The sequence below is a fragment of the Elephantulus edwardii genome, unplaced genomic scaffold, assembly GCF_000299155.1.
Source record: "Elephantulus edwardii isolate Elephantulus edwardi_28Jun2011 unplaced genomic scaffold, EleEdw1.0 scaffold00018, whole genome shotgun sequence".
NCBI classification, from domain to species: domain Eukaryota; kingdom Metazoa; phylum Chordata; class Mammalia; order Macroscelidea; family Macroscelididae; genus Elephantulus; species Elephantulus edwardii.
The window spans coordinates 25,970,652-25,988,032 of record NW_006399768.1 but is presented as its reverse complement, the minus strand read 5'-3'; the positions used below and the strand labels follow the sequence as shown (position 1 = coordinate 25,988,032).

General features: G+C 39.9%; 1 pseudogene; it reads left to right on the top strand.

The window, feature by feature from the left end:
• Positions 1 to 1,483: 1,483 nt before the first annotated feature.
• Positions 1,484 to 17,381, top strand: part of LOC102864391 — a 44,109-nt pseudogene continuing 28,211 nt past the window's right edge.

The following is a 17,381-nucleotide window of genomic DNA, read 5'->3' as shown; positions in this document are numbered from 1 at the left end:
ATCAAGTATTGACTAAGAAACATGGATTAGAATTGATATCTCCACTTGGACAGTATTGTTTGGTTGGAAGCAATCCGTGGTTGACCCTTCAGAAGGTTTTCAAAGGATATAAATCACTTAAAAAAAAAAAACAAACCCAGAAAACAACAACAACAAAACCCGTCTTTCTCCAGCAGAGCAGCTGATGGATTCAAACTGTTTGCCTTTGGCTTGGCAGCACAACTCTTTACCTACTAGGCCACCAGAGAAAACATGGTAGTCAGAATATAGATAGAGCTCTTGGGAAAAACTGAGGCATTCATCTCACTGTCCTTTTCTAGTTTGTCTCCACTCCCCTTTGAGAGAACGCCACAATTATTATCTTCTTACTACTAGACCTTCACAGAATACCTTCTGAGTCCTTTCAGAGACCCTGCGCTTTATCCCGTTCTATTGACATCCACTTCCTAAACCACATGCCTACGGAAACTATGAACTTGGAGAAATGAGGTAAGTTATAGAAAGGCATTAGGTCTTTTGTTCATAGAGTCGCTAGGAGTCCTTCTCAACTCGCAATCAACAACAGCAACAACGTTCCTTTAGTTCTGAGCCTGGAATGAATTCGCAACAACCTAATTTAGATTTTCAGTGTCTATTTAAGTTCTAACGCAGCCTGAGTACTGGATTCCCTAAGGTTGTATGTCCACGGTAATCCTAGGTCAAAATAGGAGACAGCTTTGAAAAACTCAGAGGCTGGATCCTGGATACAAGTCTCCACCCTCATCCCCAATCAGGACAGAGCGCTGCCTGTTGCGCAAAGAAGTGAGTTGGTTGATTCCAGCTTGGGGAACAAAACAAAACTGCAAGCTTCAAACAATGACTTTTAAACCAGCTGCCTCTTATTTTCTTTTTAAAACTTCCTTCTCAGTCAAGCTGAGATTCCTCCTCAGATCCCATTCTCTGCTCTGAATTCCATTGGTCTGCATCTTTCTGGCGTCTGAGACTTTCAAGCTGTTGCTAACAAGAGCTTCCAAATCCCGCCCCCATCCGTGTCCCCAGACTGACCCGCATCGAACCTCTTCCCTGGCTCCACCCCACGTGTCAACATTTGTGTTTTCTGCTCTTTTCCTTTCAGTTCGCCCCAACACAGGGGCCAGAGCGTATTATGTGCTGTCCTTGCTGCTTCAGTGGCTCAAAACTTGTTTCTAGTGGGTTAGGAGCCCCTGAAGTAGCCTCTCGGGACCTGGGGTGCGCTGTTCTGACTACTGATCTGGGCGCACACCACACCCTCACTAATGATCTGCGCGCACTCCAGCTCCAAGTTGGAGCTAAAAGCCTCCTCACCCGCCTCCTGAGAGCCAAGATTGAACCCAGGGCTGGCACGTGAGCCCAGGGGGCCACACCCCGCCACCATCTGGGACCCGCCCCAGTCCTTGTTCTCCAGTCCCCGTCAAGTCCTCTTAGGTTCGTTGCAACCCGGTCCCTGCGTGGAGCCCGCAGCGCGATGGTGGGTTCCTGGCTGGTGCCCGCGGGGCAGAAGCTGCTGCTGTGGGGTGCGGCGAACGCCCTGTTTGTGGCGGGCGTCACCCTACTGCTGACCCTCCTGCCCTTGCTGGCGAACTATGTGCGGAAATGGCAGCGGATGAGGGCCATCCCGTCGCTCCCCTACGCCTTCCCGCTGGTGGGCCACGCGCCATGGATGAAAACCGACGGCAAAGGTAGGAACTACGGCCCTGAGGGCAGCATCCGCACCCAAGGTCTGGGCTCAGAGCCTCCTGGTGCCGGCAGTCCCAGACGCCCCTTAGGCCACTGGGGGTCTGCATGGCCCTGCTCGCCCTTTTGACTATTCCGCATCCTTTATGAGAGTTATTCTGAGACATTGACTGTCAGAATAGAGAAGGGTTTGCACTTGCTAGCATTGCCATTGCTAGTGCAACTGCCCTAGACCCTCCCATAATCCGCCTTTTGTACTCTATTGCACAGAATACAATGCATGTAAACTCTTGTCCCAAACATCCTCAGGACACTGTAAATGCTTTAATACTTAGTATCACCTTCTTTCTTTCATTTGCTTGGAATAAAAAAGAAACTCAAATCTTTGTAAGGCTTTCTTGTTTCTTCTCAAGACTTCATGTTGTTGTTAGGTGCTGTTGAATCGACCAGGACTCACAGCGAGCCTACGAACGAACGACAGATCTGAACCCTGTCATATCCTGTGCTATCCTCGCAACTTGACACACTACAGCCCATTGCTGCAGTCATAGGACTTTAATTTCTCGTGACTTTTGTATGTTAGCTCTAAACAGGTTGCATAATAGCAATGAATTAATAATGGTGGCAGGACCTTTAGCAAAATTATATGGTAGATTTCTATATCTGTGTTTATTGAAGAATGAATTGGTTTTTAATGGAAATATTATCTTCTCTTTTAGAGAGTTTTTGTCTATTTTTTAAGGAAAATTTTACTTTATTCTGGTTTATTACTAATGTTTGCATATATTGTTTTTCACACGGCATCATTCCCATTTCCTGTACTCACCCATCCCTTCACCCATCGCATTGTGGGACCCTATGATTAACTCCCAGCCCATCCTCACCCCTTCTGTTTCTACCCTCTCTGATCCCCACCTCCCGAATCCTCCTGCTATGTTTTCTTAAAGGGAGAAAATTGACATTAAGTTACAAATCCCCTAGAAATACCTGGAATTTGCCATTCCTTATCCAGCAAATGAGTGAACTTTGGACAGCTATTAGTAAGAAGCTGAGCAGTCAATCCCAAAACAGAAGGTTTGAATCCACCAGTTACTCCACAGGATTAAGATGAGCAATTTTGTGTGTGATTTATTGCCTGATAACACACACAACAACAGCATTGAGAAGGTGAACCAGATCTTCATAGAATTTAAAAGATTTGCCCAAGATCACATGTCTTAAAATGAGCCAGGATGAGATCTCAGTTCCTCTCAAATTAATAATCAGTAGTTCTTGCAATGGGAAAACATTACTCCAAAGCTTTAAGGATTATTTGGTACTTGCTTTTTAACTTGTCTCCCTTGCAGTAAAGACAACACTGTCATTTCAGTTACATAAGAATAAGAGGAGGCCTCATGAGGATGTGGTTACAAAATATTGTAAATCTTTTCTGGGAGTAGAAATTTAAGTGAACTCTTCACCTACTAAGTACATACATGACTGATTTTCCAATGATCCAGGAACATATTTAGAAATACAAAAAGCACATTTATGAACTTTATCTTGGTTAATACGAAAAGTCAGGTTTACCTCAATTTGAAACCTAATTTTTCATGACATTAGAATACGCCTGTGCAGAATTATTGCCAACCTTCACATCCCTGGGGAAGTGAAAAACTCCATTGTATTATTCTGGGGAATTTTTCTAAGAATTGAGATCTCCAGTAAATAATTCTTTTTTAAAAACAAATCTTTGAGCTAATTGGTCTATTTAAAATAATTCCTTTTGGTATTATTTTCTGAGTTGAAAGAATGACAATATATTATCTTTTACAGCAATGAACTCTTCCAAAGTACTAGATGTTTTACATATGACAAACCCTTTTGCTCAATTCCCAATTTTGCAACCAACAGGTGGTTTGACTTAGAGCAAGTATCTTTAAGCTATCTTTCAAAGTTTTATTTTTCTTTACTTATAAATGTAACTGCGGAATTATTTTATGGGTTACATTTTAAACATTCCAAATTCCCAGATTACCCTCTAAAACTTTTTTTTTAACCAAAGAAACTAAACTGTTCAAGTCATTTAAGTATCAATAAAGTACTTAGGGAGTCTGCATTGTGCTCATCTAGCGAAGATAGTTCTGTTCCTTATCTGCTGTAGTTTTCCTCTTATAAAAGAGACAGTGTCCATCATTTGATGGATACCATTCAAATTCTAGCCTCAGTAATGACACTAGGAGTATTGCAATTTACAGCCAATTAGCCTCTCAAGATTCAATCTCTCCATTTTCCAGCCACTATGTCAGCTTCTGCCTTCTCTAGCTGCTCCTAGCTCTCAGACCTGATATTTTCAAACTACGGATTCAGATTTACACATTTCTTTTGTCAGACAAGACCAAGGAAGTCAACAAATTAGCACAAATTTATTTGACCCTGGTAATCTGACCCAGCTACTAAGACACCAATTTTAACTATTGTTTTGCCTGTAGTCATTGAGATAAAACGTTTTGGCATCTGATTGCCTATGTGTAAATAGAGGTTCCCTACTTGACTAGCTGTGACTGCACTCAGTTTCCTCAACTGAAAAATGACTATTTATAAGTACCTTTAATATGAATGTGCATGAACTACATAAGGCATTTAAATAGATCTAGTGGGTAAGTTATTGTATTCCCAAGCCAGAGGCATTGTTCAGATCTATCAGTTGATATTCAGGATAAGATCTTCTCTGGTGCAATTTACAGCCTCTGAAAACCCACTGGAGGATCAGCTATGTGTTTATTTTTATGCCAAAGGAAATGAGTTTGAGTTATTAAAATATTTCTTAACTCAGTATCTGGCTTAATAACCAGTCATAGCAAATAAACATAATATAGCATAGTGAAGTAATTGTCCAACTGCTAGCTGAAAGGCTGCATTTGAACCTATCAGATACTCTGTGAGGGATAAGTGCCACAGGCACTATGATTTACAGCCTAAGAAACCAGAGAGAGTGTAGCTATGAGTTGGAATCTACTCAGTGGTGGTGGGTTATTAAAAGATCCCCAAGGCTTGAGATCTTTATGCAATCAGACAACATCATGATTCTTCTGTGGAGGAGCTGGTCAGTTTGGGTCACTGATCTTTTGGTTGGCAGCAGAATGTTTTAACCACAGTACCGGAAGAGCACCTATGTCAAGATGGTGCTTATGTCACAATCTCTAGGGCCACTACTGAAGACTCACAGAGAAGCTGTCGGTCATCCTGATATTTGTCTGGAAAGCCCTGTGTGTTTGTATGCCAACTATCTCTCCATGATAGGTTTCACCAACTGTGTCCTAAGACAACCGCCTTGCTTCCTAGTATGTTATCATTTCTCCAGCTGTCTCAAATCCTTCCTTGGTCCTGGACAACCTTTGTAACCACTGCCAGGCGTTTCCTCTGATGGCAAGACTCTGTATCCTTGCCCTTTACTCACAGAGTCCTGGCATGCATTTCTGTCCAGGTCGCACTGGCCAATGCATTCTCCTAGGAGTGGGAGTGGAGATTAGATATATTCAAGGGAATGAAGCTGGAGTTTTTCTCACTGCCCTGGACACTGTACTTGGCAGTGATGGTTACTATTTCCCCATACTTATCACACAACCTAATCACAGAGCAGTGACAATGCTCCTCATCTGTCTGCATTAAAGTCTGGTCTTTTAGTCAGGTCTAGAAGCTTCCTGTGGTTCCAGATCAGCCAAAGGATGTCTATCATCTCAGACACTTTAGTATTACACTAAAATGTAACTTCAATCAGGCTACTTGGCAGCAGAAAGTTTCCCTTTTTCTCTATAAAAGAAAATTAAGTTCCCTGGAGAAGAGTATTGAATGTACCATGGACTGCCAAGAAAAGAAACAGATTCATCCTAGAGAGGATTAAACCAAGCTGTTCCTTGGAGGCAAGGATTCTGGGGCTTTGTCTGACATACTTTGGACATGTTGTAAGGAGAGACAGGTCTTTAGAGAGGGACATCATGCTGGGTAGAGTAGAGGGACAGAGCAGGAGGGGAAGACCCTCTATGAGGTGGATTGATTCAGTGACTGGGGTAATCGGGATGGGTGTGTCAGAGGCAATGAGATTGGCACAGGATAGAGCACGGTTTAGGGCTGTTGTACATAGGGTTGCTATGAGTCGCAGACGATTTGACGGCACATAACAACAACAACAACAACAAGACTCTAGCTATCATCCACTGTTGGCAACCCCAGTGCTGTGCTTTATTGACCTAAAACTTACAGGGAAGTTGTCTCTCCGTGTTTCTCCCTTGCTATGCCTGCACTCTCTCGCTCACTCCAGCTTCTTTTTTACTGCTTGTCAAAATCCAGCTGTCATCTTCTTTGTGAAATTTCTTTAGCCATCTCAATAAGAACCAATTACTCTTCAAATTTAAGCTTCTGTTCTAATACCTACCTATTTCACCCTATTGTGATGAATTACAGATGTGATTCTTTCTTGAGATTTTCCGTATATGTGCGTAAGGGTCATATCTATTATAGGTGTTCATCCAATGCTACTGGGAATTGTGTAATCTAAGGTCCTTCTATCATAGTCACTGCAGGACAAATCACAGAAAGCCAATTTTATTCACTTTTTCTTCATTGTACTCGGTGTTACACAGGAACTCTTCTTACTTCCATAATTATTATCATCACTTCCACATTTTTGACACATTTACAAAGCTTCACTATCACCTCATAAAGTTTAAAGTTATGCGCTTTCTCTGCCTGTATTAAAGATAATTTAGTTGTTTTTTTTCTTCTGCCAATTAGTATCCAGCTCATAGTGACCCCATGAACAGAAGGACTTGAAAGGCTGTGCCGCCCTCATGATTCCTGCTGCGTTTAAGCCCATTGTTGTAATCACTGTGCACGTCCATCTGATTGAAGGTCTTCTGCTCCTTTGCTGACCCTCTGGTTTTCTAAGCGTGGTGTCTTTTTCCAAGGACTGGCCCTTGCTGATAGCACTCCCAAAGTATGCAAGATAAAGTCTCACCATCGTGCTTCTAAGAAGCAGTCTGAAATCACATCTCTCAAGACAGATTTGTTTATTCTGGAAGCCATAATCTACGCAGTATTCGTCACAACACAATTTGCGGATCCACAGCCTTTATTTCCTCTTCAGTCTTCCATACTCATTGTCCAACATGCACATGCATAGAAAGCAATTGAAAATAGCCTGGCTTGCATCAGGCACACCTTAGTCTTCAAGTGACAGCCTTGTACTTTAACAATTTAAAAAGGTTTTTGGTAGAAAATGTTTCCAGTAGATCATGTTTGATTTATTGGCTGCTGCTGTTTCCATGGTTGTTGACTATGGCGACAAGTAAAAGGAAATAACTTAACAACTTCAATCTCAAAAACTAAATATAGACTGTAGATACCAGCAAATTATATTTCTTTTGTATATGTTTGTGTTCTTTGTTACTATTAATATCAATAACTTTTTTTAAAATTTTGCTTCAGTCTTCTTACTCTCTTGCTTAAGAAAAAAAGAAAACATTTCTCTCTAAAAAAGTTTTGTTTGTTGGAAATATTTTTAGTCCTACAACAAAGGGCAAGAGCACCATGGAGAACTTTTGTGCCTCACTCAGATTCTTCTAATATGAATGTCTTAACTGTCAATAGTTATGAAAAATAGAAACCAATATAATAATGAATTTGTGTGATGCTGCAAGATGGCTTCTTGTGTCTTTATGAGGGTCACTTATGGAATGTTTGGTGTTTTTTAGCTTTATTTTTGTCCACAAGTAGGTGTCAGTAGGTTGGACATGTCAGATGGACTGGGGTCTCTGGTTTGTAGTCCATTAACAGTTGGGCTTGCTGGAATTTAAAAAGATGATAGGCCCTCTGGCCTGTGGCCCTCGGACCAAATGTTAATTGATTTGGCATGAAACAGTCTTTTAAGTGTTGTAACAGTGGTCTATTTGCTATACTGAAATAACTTGGAGTTGCAGTAATGCTGAACAACTGTGCTATAGGTATGTCAAACACCATAATGGCTACCCATCGTGGACAATGTTTGGTGGAGGTCCCAGTTTGATTCAGGTTTGGAAGCAAGAGTGGCATTCACTTTCTAAACCACATGCCTCTGGAAAGTCTATGAACTTGGAGAAACAACAATAGCTATAGAAAGGCTTCAGACCTTTTGTTCATAAATATGTATGGAGTGCCCTTGTATTTAAAAATGTGGGCCAAGGGCCTAGTGTTATTTTATTTTGGAGGAACATTCTTCTAAGTTGCACAGCACTCTTCTGTCAGTTTGCTGTACTGAGGTAATCTGAGTTTGCTGTGATACTGAACCTCATGCCACTGAGGGGTCAAACACCATAAATGGCTGTCGATGGTGGACAGTGTTTGTTGGAGCTCCCAGTTTAAGACAGCTTTGGAAGCAGGAATGGCATCCACTTCCTAAACAACATGCCTCTGGAAACTCTATGAACTTGGAGAAATGATAGTAATAGAAAGGCTTTAGACCTTTAGTACACAGGGTCTCTATGAGTCGTGCTCTACTCAATGACAACCAACAACAACAAAAAAGAAAATCCCAAAGCTAACGAAACTATAATCTTCATTTGAATTTCACAAGTTCTCTTAATAATACCCTTTTCTATTCTATGACTCATTTATGTATCTACATTCCATTTAATACTTGTGTTCCTCAGACTCTTGTCTATGAGAGTTCTTTAGTCTTTCTTGTCTCTTATCATTTAAACACTTTTGCTGGAGTGTTTGTTGTCAGTTGCTGTGGACTGGGCTCTGACTCATGATGATGGTATGTAACAGAAATAAACATTGCCTACGCCTGTGCCATCTCGTGGTCATTGAGTCTATTGTGTAATTCCTTTGGCTTTTGTGTTGACCTACATCACTGAGGATTTATGTTGGGTTTGTTGTTCTTCTCCCCTCCCCCGATCATTTATATTAAACTTTGTCTTTTCCTAGAGATCATTCTTTCATGGTGGTATGTTCAAAATAAGTATATTAAAGTCTCATCATCCTAGCTTCTCAAGAATACTTCAGTTATAATTTCTTCTAAGACTGATTTGCTGCATACTGCTCAACTATTTTGTTGTCTAGCCTTCAATAGAGGTTACATCTCAAAATGAAGAAAACAAAAATCCTCACCACCAGCGCAACATCATGATAGATGAAGAAGAGATAGAAATTGCCAATGATTTTATCTTGCTGGGATCGACATTCAACATCGTTTGCACCAGCAGCCAAGAAATCAAAAAGACATAGTGCATTGGGAAAGTATGCTCTCAGGCACTTCTCCAAAGGGCCAAAGAGCAATGGCATCAACTTGAAGACTAAGATGCACCTGATCCAAACCACCATCTTTTCAATTACTTTCTATGCAGCTGAGAGTTGGACAATGAAGAATAACGATAACAGAAGAAGAATCAGTGCTTTAAATTATAGCGTTAGAGAGGAGCCCTGAACCTCTCATGGTGTACCAAAAGAACAAACAAACATGTCTTGGAAAACTTGCAATCGGGATGCTTTTTGGAGGCAAGGATAGTGAAACTTCTTTTCACATAGCTCGGACATGTTATTAGCGGGGCAGGTTTTTGGAAAAGGAAAACATGCTTGGAAAGGTGGAGAATAAACAAAGGAGGAAAAGACATTCAATTAAATGGATTGACAGTGACTGTGATAGTGAGCTCCAATGTGTCAAAGATGATGAAGATGACATAGGATACAACAGAATTCATAAGGTCATTATGAGTCATACATAGTTACGTTGATGACTCTTAAAAACAACAATCCTTACACCGTAGTTTTTGTATTTTGTTGCTATTTTCTCATAAATACATAGATAGATATAGATATATAGATATAGTTGTTGATTGGCTTCGAGTCAAGCATGACTCACAGCAACCCCATGAACAAAAAGCCTGAAGCCCCTCAACAACCATCAACATTTATCAAAGGTCTCATCTTCCAGAGGCATGTTAATTAGGAAGTAGATGCCACTCCTGCTTCCAAACCTGTCATAGTATGTTATTGTTGTTATGTTCCACTGAGTCACCTGCGATGCATAGCAACCCTATGTAGAGCAGCTCTGAACCCTTCCCTGTCCTGAGTCAGTCTCAACTAACTCCAACACACCAATCCTCATTTCCCCAGTTACTGTATCAATCCATCTCATCCAGGGGCTTCTTCTCCTGCACTGTCCATCCACCCTTCTGAGCATGATGCCCTACTCCAAGGACCTATCTTTCCTGGCCACATGCCTGAAGTAAGTGAGGCAGATCTTCAAAATCCTAGCCTCCAAAGAGAGACTTGGTTTCATCCTCTCCAAGACAGACCTATTTGGTTTTGGTAGTCCATGGTATGTTCAAGACTCTTGTCCAGCACCACAACTCAAAGGCATCTGCTCTTCTGTCATCCTTAGTCACTGTCCATCTCTGAAGCATAACAAGTAATTGAGAAAACCATGGCCTGGATTAGGCACAATTTTATATCTAGACAGACATCATTGCTTTTCAGCACTGTGGAGAGGTCCCTGACAGCAGATTTTCCCCAATGCAATTTGTCTTTTGATTTCCTGACTGCTGGTGTTGATTGTGGATCTGAGCAAGCTGCAATTGCTAACAACCTTAATCTCTTCTCCAACTATTATGGTGTTGTCAGTTGGCCTAGTGATAAGAATCTTTGTCTTCTGGTTGTTGAGCTTCAATCCATATTGAAGACTATAGCCCTTGACCTTTTGCAGTAAGTGCTTCAGGTCTTCACTGTAAGCAGGCAAGGTCGTATCATCTGCATATTGTGGGTTGTTAATGAGTCCCCTTCTCCATAAAGTTATTTTTCCCCTTGGGAACATACACATTTAAATTTAAGATTTTTACCGTTTTCTGTCTGACACTGATTAAACATTTATCAAGATAAATTAATAATTAGTAGTAATTGGCATCAGAAATCTGAAAACAAAAAAATTTTTTTTTCTATAATTATATTTTGTTAATTTTCATAAACATTTACAGAGATTTTGGGCTTCCACTCATTCATTGTTGCACTATTCTCTCTACCCTCCTCCCAGTTTGTTCTTGAAAACAAATAAAAATTGATGTTGTTGTGTGCTGTCAACTCAGAGCTGACCCTCCAGAAGGTTTTCAGAGTTAGTAAATTGCACAGGAGATTGGCCATCATTCTCAGACGGAGCAGCTGAAGGATTCAAACCAATTCTTCAGGATTACAGAACAGCTTCTTACAATTAGGCCATCAGAGTTCCCTAGTAAGAGTTGGAAGATGAAAAATGTGGCCTCGTGAGAGAAATAGTGCCAGAGAGAGCGTGATACGTTTTTGTAATTCCAGAGACTTATTCATTGTAAATCTATATTTTCAAATACATGTGGATCTCATCTGAAAGAATATGCAGATATCAAATCAGATTTATCTGTGGAAAAATTTTATGGAGAAGCTCAGTGTTATCAGTTAGAACAAGTCAAAGGACTTGTTGTTTTGTTGCTGTTAGGTGCTGTCGAGTAGAATATGACTCATAATAACCCTGTGAACAAAAGAGTTGAACCCTACGCTATCCTGTGCCATCTTCACACTTCTGACACACTAGAGTTCATTGTGGCAATCATCATGTCAATCCACCTGATCAAGGGTCTTCCTCTCTTTAATTGACCCTCAACCATTCCTAGCATCATGTCCCTCTCCAAGGAATAATCCCCCCAGCAACATGCCCAAAGTATGTGAGGCAAAGCTTCATCAATTCTTGCCTTTTTGTTCTTTTGGCCATCCATGATATGTTCAGGGCTCTTCTCCAACATCACAGCTCAACAGCATTGATTCTTCTTCTGTTATCCGTATTCATTGTCCAACTTTCACAAGCATAGCAAGTGTTCAGAAAGACTATGGACAGAATCAGACACACCTTAGTCCACAGACTAAGGATCAAGGGAATTGACAGAGCATAAAGTACTTATATGCATACTAAAGTTGAAACTGAAGAAAATTAAAATAGGGCCATGAGTATCAAAGTCTGGCCTGAGGATATTCCACCGGAATTTAGAGACTATCTCAAGTATAGATCTGATGCATTGAATAATAATTACCAAGATCATGTAAATTGTGGGATATCAATAAGGATATCACATATACAGAAAGCGAAGTCATTAAAAAAAGGAAAGAAAGGCAGTAACAAAATAGATATCAGACAGGACTTTGAAATTTGATCTTGGTTATAGAGTACCTGCGGGATGGAATAAATGAAGAAGTGAAAGAGCTGAACAGAAGATTTCCACAGGTGACTCAAAAAGATGACTGAAAATATTATCATAAAATGTAAAAAGACCTGCCATGAGGAAACCAAAAGGGAAGAGCACAACTCTGCATTTCTCAAGCTGAAAGAACTAAAGGTATATTCAAGCCTTTGAATGACAAACATGAAAATCAAAGAACCCTGGTAAAAAGAATGGCTTAATTACAGAAGACTGTATAAATTTATATTGTTTTCCTTTATTCTACTAATTGATTAAAAAGCTATTGTATATAACAATATGGATGTAATGTACTGTTTGACCTCTAACATATGTATACATATATATATATATATACACACAATACATATTAATATATTTACCAGTAAAAACACCACAAAGGAACAGGGCTATGTATTGTGCTATGCAAATTACTCCAGAGGGTCATTTGAATATGCATATATAAATGAAAAGAATGAGAAATACTAATCCAAAGACTTGATTTAATAAAAGCTCTAATTAATTTTTTAAAAAGAATTATATATGTCAAGGCTGTATCTTGTCATCATATTTCTTTAGTTTATATCCTGAGATAATAATTCAAATAACTGAACTGTATAAAAAATTATTTTATATCAGAACTGGAGGAAGACCTGTTAGCAACCTCTGATGTACAAAAACTTGCTTTCTGAAATTGAAGAAAATTCCTGAAGAACTTACTGATGAAGGTCGAAGACTATATAGTCCACAGTATAGATTACAGATGGGTAGAAATGAGACAAAATTCTCACAACTGGACAAATAAGAAGTATTCTAATAAATGGATAATAGATTGAAATTGTCAAGGATTTCATTTTGCTTGATTCTGCAATTAATAACCATGGAGTTAGCACCAAGAAATTAAAATATGTAGCATTGGGCAAATTTGCTGTCAAGGACCTCTTTGAAGTGTTAAAGAGAAAAAATATTTGTTTAAAAACTAAACTGCACCTGATCCAAGTCATGATATTATCATTTGCTTCTTATGCATGTGAAAATTGGTCACTGACTAGTTTAAGACCTTAAGACAAATAATTTATGCTTTTACAATATTGCTATATTGGCTCAAAGTATTGAATATATCATGGACTGTCAAAAAACCAAATAAATTGATCTTGGACAAAATGCAACCAGAGTGTTTCTTAGAAGCAAGGATAGTGAAACTTTGTGTCACAATATTTGGGCATGTTGGCAGGAAGCACCAGTCCTTGGAAAATAACATCATCCATTAAAAAGTAGAGGGTCAGCAAAGAGATGAAGACCTTCAATGAGATGGACTTACGCAGTGACTGTAATAAAGGTCTTAATCATGGAAGAGATCATGAGACTGTCCCAGGATAAGGCAAGATTTGGATTTGTTATTCATTATGATCACTAGGAGTCATAAGCAACTCCCTGGCACCTAACAATAACACAATGGCCTGTTTATGAAGGGACACAAAAAGTCTACTAGGTTTGAGAGGTCCCAGAACAAGGCAAGCTCCAGCAGCAATGGTGCCCTATAAGCCAGCCAGCCACTTGAGCCATGTGATCGGGCTGATCCAGTGATGCATGACGTGTGAGTGAGAGATAAATCACCATGTACACTCTTGGGATTTCAGAGCAAAGCTCTGCCATCTTCTGTAGACAACTACTCTTCTTTGGAGAAACAGCTTTCTGTTTGGCCCTGGGCTTTGTTGTTGTCGTTAGGGGCCATTGAGTCGAGTACAATTCATAGTGACCCTGTGAACAACATATGTGAACCCTGTTGTATCCTGTGACATCTTCTCACTTCCTTACACACCCTGTCCATCCACCTCGTTGATGATCTTCTGTTCCTTCACTGACCCTCCACCCTTACTAACATCATGTCCCTCTCCAAGAAATAGCCCCATCCTAGAAACGTGCCCAAAGTATGTGAGGCAAAGCCTCATCATTCTTGCCTCCAAAGAACACTCCAGTTGCACCCTCTCCAAGACATATTTACTTCAAATATACATTCCTACATCTAGAGCCAAAGAGGAAGAAATAGAGAATTTTTACCAAATCTTGCAGATTGAAATTGACTGAACATGCAGTCAAGATGTGTTAATAAAAAAAAAAAAGATGTGTTAATGATAAATGGTGACTGGAATGCAAAAGTTGGAAACAATGACAAAGGAGTAGTAGTAGAAAAATATGAGCTTGGGATAGAAATGAGGCTGAAAACAGAATGATCAAATTTTGTATTTATAATGATTTATTCATTACAAATATCTTTTTTTAAAAAAGACACAAATAACAACTTTACACATGGATCTCACTTGATGGGCTGAATAGGAATCATTGGAGAATCTCAGTATCAGCAGCAAATCTAAGCCAAGGGTGTACTCTGGGTCAGACCACCAATTACTCATATGCAAGTTCAAATTGAGGGCAAATAAAATTAATATAAGTTCACCGGAACCAATTCCAATTCCAGTTGAATCAATTCCACCTGAATTTCATGATCGTCTTAGGAATAAGACTGAGGCCCCGGGCCTTAATAAAGAATAAATCCCTAATTATGTACTACAAATTACCATGTAGCCTGAGTGTCACATCATGACCTAGGTGCTGCCTGACTCATAGAGTCATATTATTACATTATTATAAGGAAGTGGTATATACAGTGTTGGGCTTGAGCAGGACCCAAAGACAGACACAAGTAAATAATCTGAGAAAGTGGCCCAAATGTCCATTACCTTCTGTCACTTACTCAGGACCAATGGCCTCATGGGAAGGTCCTTACAATCAGATGGCTGCGGAAAAGGACACTGGCTCTTTGTTTGAGATAGTTCTGCAGGATATATGGGTACCACTTGAAAGTGGATGATGACAGTACTGCAGCTTCATTCGGAGATCTCCTTAAAGGACAGGGATAGAGGGAAGTCCTCCTAATGGGAAGAATTTAGAACAGTGCATTTGACTGTACATTTTACTTACAAGAAGAAATAGTCAGAAGTGTGATACCCATCCAGCAACATGGTGGCAGGTAGGTCACTGCATTGGACTACTTCCAACTTTCAAATGCAGCACTTTGTTCTTATTGGAATAGACACTCTGATGATGGATTTGCCTTTCCTGAGTGCAGGGCTTCTGCCACAGCTATCATCTGTGAACTTAGAGGCTGCCTTATCTGCTGTTAAGGTATTCCAAGAGCATTGTTTCATATCAAGGAGATTCTAACTTCATAGCAAATAAAGTGGGTCCATGCTCATGGAATTCACTGGTTTTACCATGTTTCCTATCATCTCAAAGTAATTGGATTGATTGTACACTGAGTGACCTCAATACAAAATTGCAATGCCAGCTAGATGATAGTACTTTTGCAGGGTTGCATCAATACTTTGTTGGATAGTACTTTTGTAGGGTTTTCCAGGACAATAATATATGCTCTTACCCAGCATCCAGTATGTAAAGGTTTTTTCCTAGTAACTAGGATTTACAGGTCCAGAAATTAAGGTTCAGAAAATGGAGTGATGATACACACTTTTACACCTAGTGGCCTGCCCACAATTTCTGCTTTGCTCTGTAGATCTGGAAGTCTTAGTTCCAAAGGGAAGGAAACTCCTACCTAGAGATGCAGTACTATTTGTACTGAACCGAAAGTTAAGAATGCCACATAGCTACTTTGAGTTGCTTATTCTTCCAGATCAGCAGGTGAAGAAGGGAGTTACCTACTGTGAGTACATATTAAAGAAGAGCTCTTTGGACTTGAACTAGTTGCTCACCTTAACTGCCAACACTGTATTTGTCAGCCTCCACAGCTATGTGAGTCAGGAATGCCCTCTCCCTAGCTGTTTGAACCATGGACCTGGGACTTGCCAGCTCTCTACAGACCTATGAACCAACTCCTTGAGATAGATATCTCTGAACTTTGTTTGCTGTTGACGTCAGATATATAAGTTTCATTGATTTTTGCTTCTCTAGAGAATCAAGCCTAACATACTTGGTAAAGTAGAGTCAGTGGTAAAAAGGAAAGTCCTCAATGGGTGAGCACTGCATCTCCCTGGGGACTAGACCATCAGAGCTCCCTATATTTATGTTAATGTATATTGTGCATACAATATACAATACAATGTAACCATTATTTACTTCATTGCTTAAGTTGTTCTTTGTTTGACCACGAAGAGATCTTTCTGGTTAGCTCAGTGGCTTTTTAACAAGACTTTCTCTTCCTCCTCCCACTGCAGCACCACAAGATAGTCCCTCAACCAGGTGGGTTGACAAAGTCACTGCAGGAATGGACTTGAGTGTGTCAGAAGTTGTGAGGATGGCACAGGATAGGACAGGGTTCAGGTCTGTTGTCCATAGGTTTGCTGTTGGTCATACTTGAATTGACAGTACCTAACAACAACAACAGGACTTGACAACTCTCTTGTATCTTTCCCATCTGCCCTGAAACTGATGACGTTCATCTTATGGGAAAACAACATGAAGAAAGAGATACCTGATTGCTAGGACAAGGACAAGGAAATGCAGTTGTGATCTTGAAAGGCCCATTAACGTAGGAATTGGAGGCAAAAATTGGCCAGAATAATTTCCCATAAAGAAGAGGCCCTGTAAAGGCTCTGAGAGGTTTGACAAGTTGAAGGATTGGTGGCATAGTAAAATGTAGAGAAAATTGTTGAGCACATACTGAGGATAGCATAACAGTGCAGTTCTTTCTGTGTGTAAAAGGACAACATGAGGCATGACTCAGAGAAATGAAACAATCCCAGGGGTTCCTAGGAAATGAAATCTGCTTTAAGCTAACATGAACCTGTTAGCCTTGTCCTCTCACCAAGTACAGTGTTTGTTTGGCATTTCACAGTTAGCTAAGCTGTTTGTTGTGTGCTACCTCGCCTAATTAAGTTATTAAATCATTCAAAAGAGATCATTTGGTTTACTTTTTAGACTTGAAAGGCCTAGGAAACATTAAGTATTTACCCAAAGTAAGCATTCTTTCCTTCCTTCCTTCCTTCCTTTCAAAAAGTATAATAAGAATTATTACAAAAGTAAGATACTTATTTAATTGAAAATGAAATACGTTTTCTCCCAGAATTTTTTCAGCAGGTAATTAAGTACTCGGAAGAATATCGACATATGCCACTGGTAAAATTCTGGATGGGACCATTGCCACTGGTAGCCCTGTATCATGCAGAAAATGTGGAGGTAAGTATGTAATCAATATGAAGTGATTTTCCCTGGATGTTGGGTGGAATGAAAATTAGGTCAGAATAAATATTTTTAAAAATACGTCCTTTCATTTATAGTCAATTCTGACTCAACAGCAGTAAGTGACTGTATGTGTCTTTCTTATTGTAGTAAAAAAGTTGAATTTTCCCTTTTGACACACGCCAGAATTACAACTCTGAGAAATTAATGAGGGGACTAGGTCTAGGCATAGAGAGCTCTGGCGGCCTAGTTTGCAAGGAGTTGTGTTGTTGTTGTTGT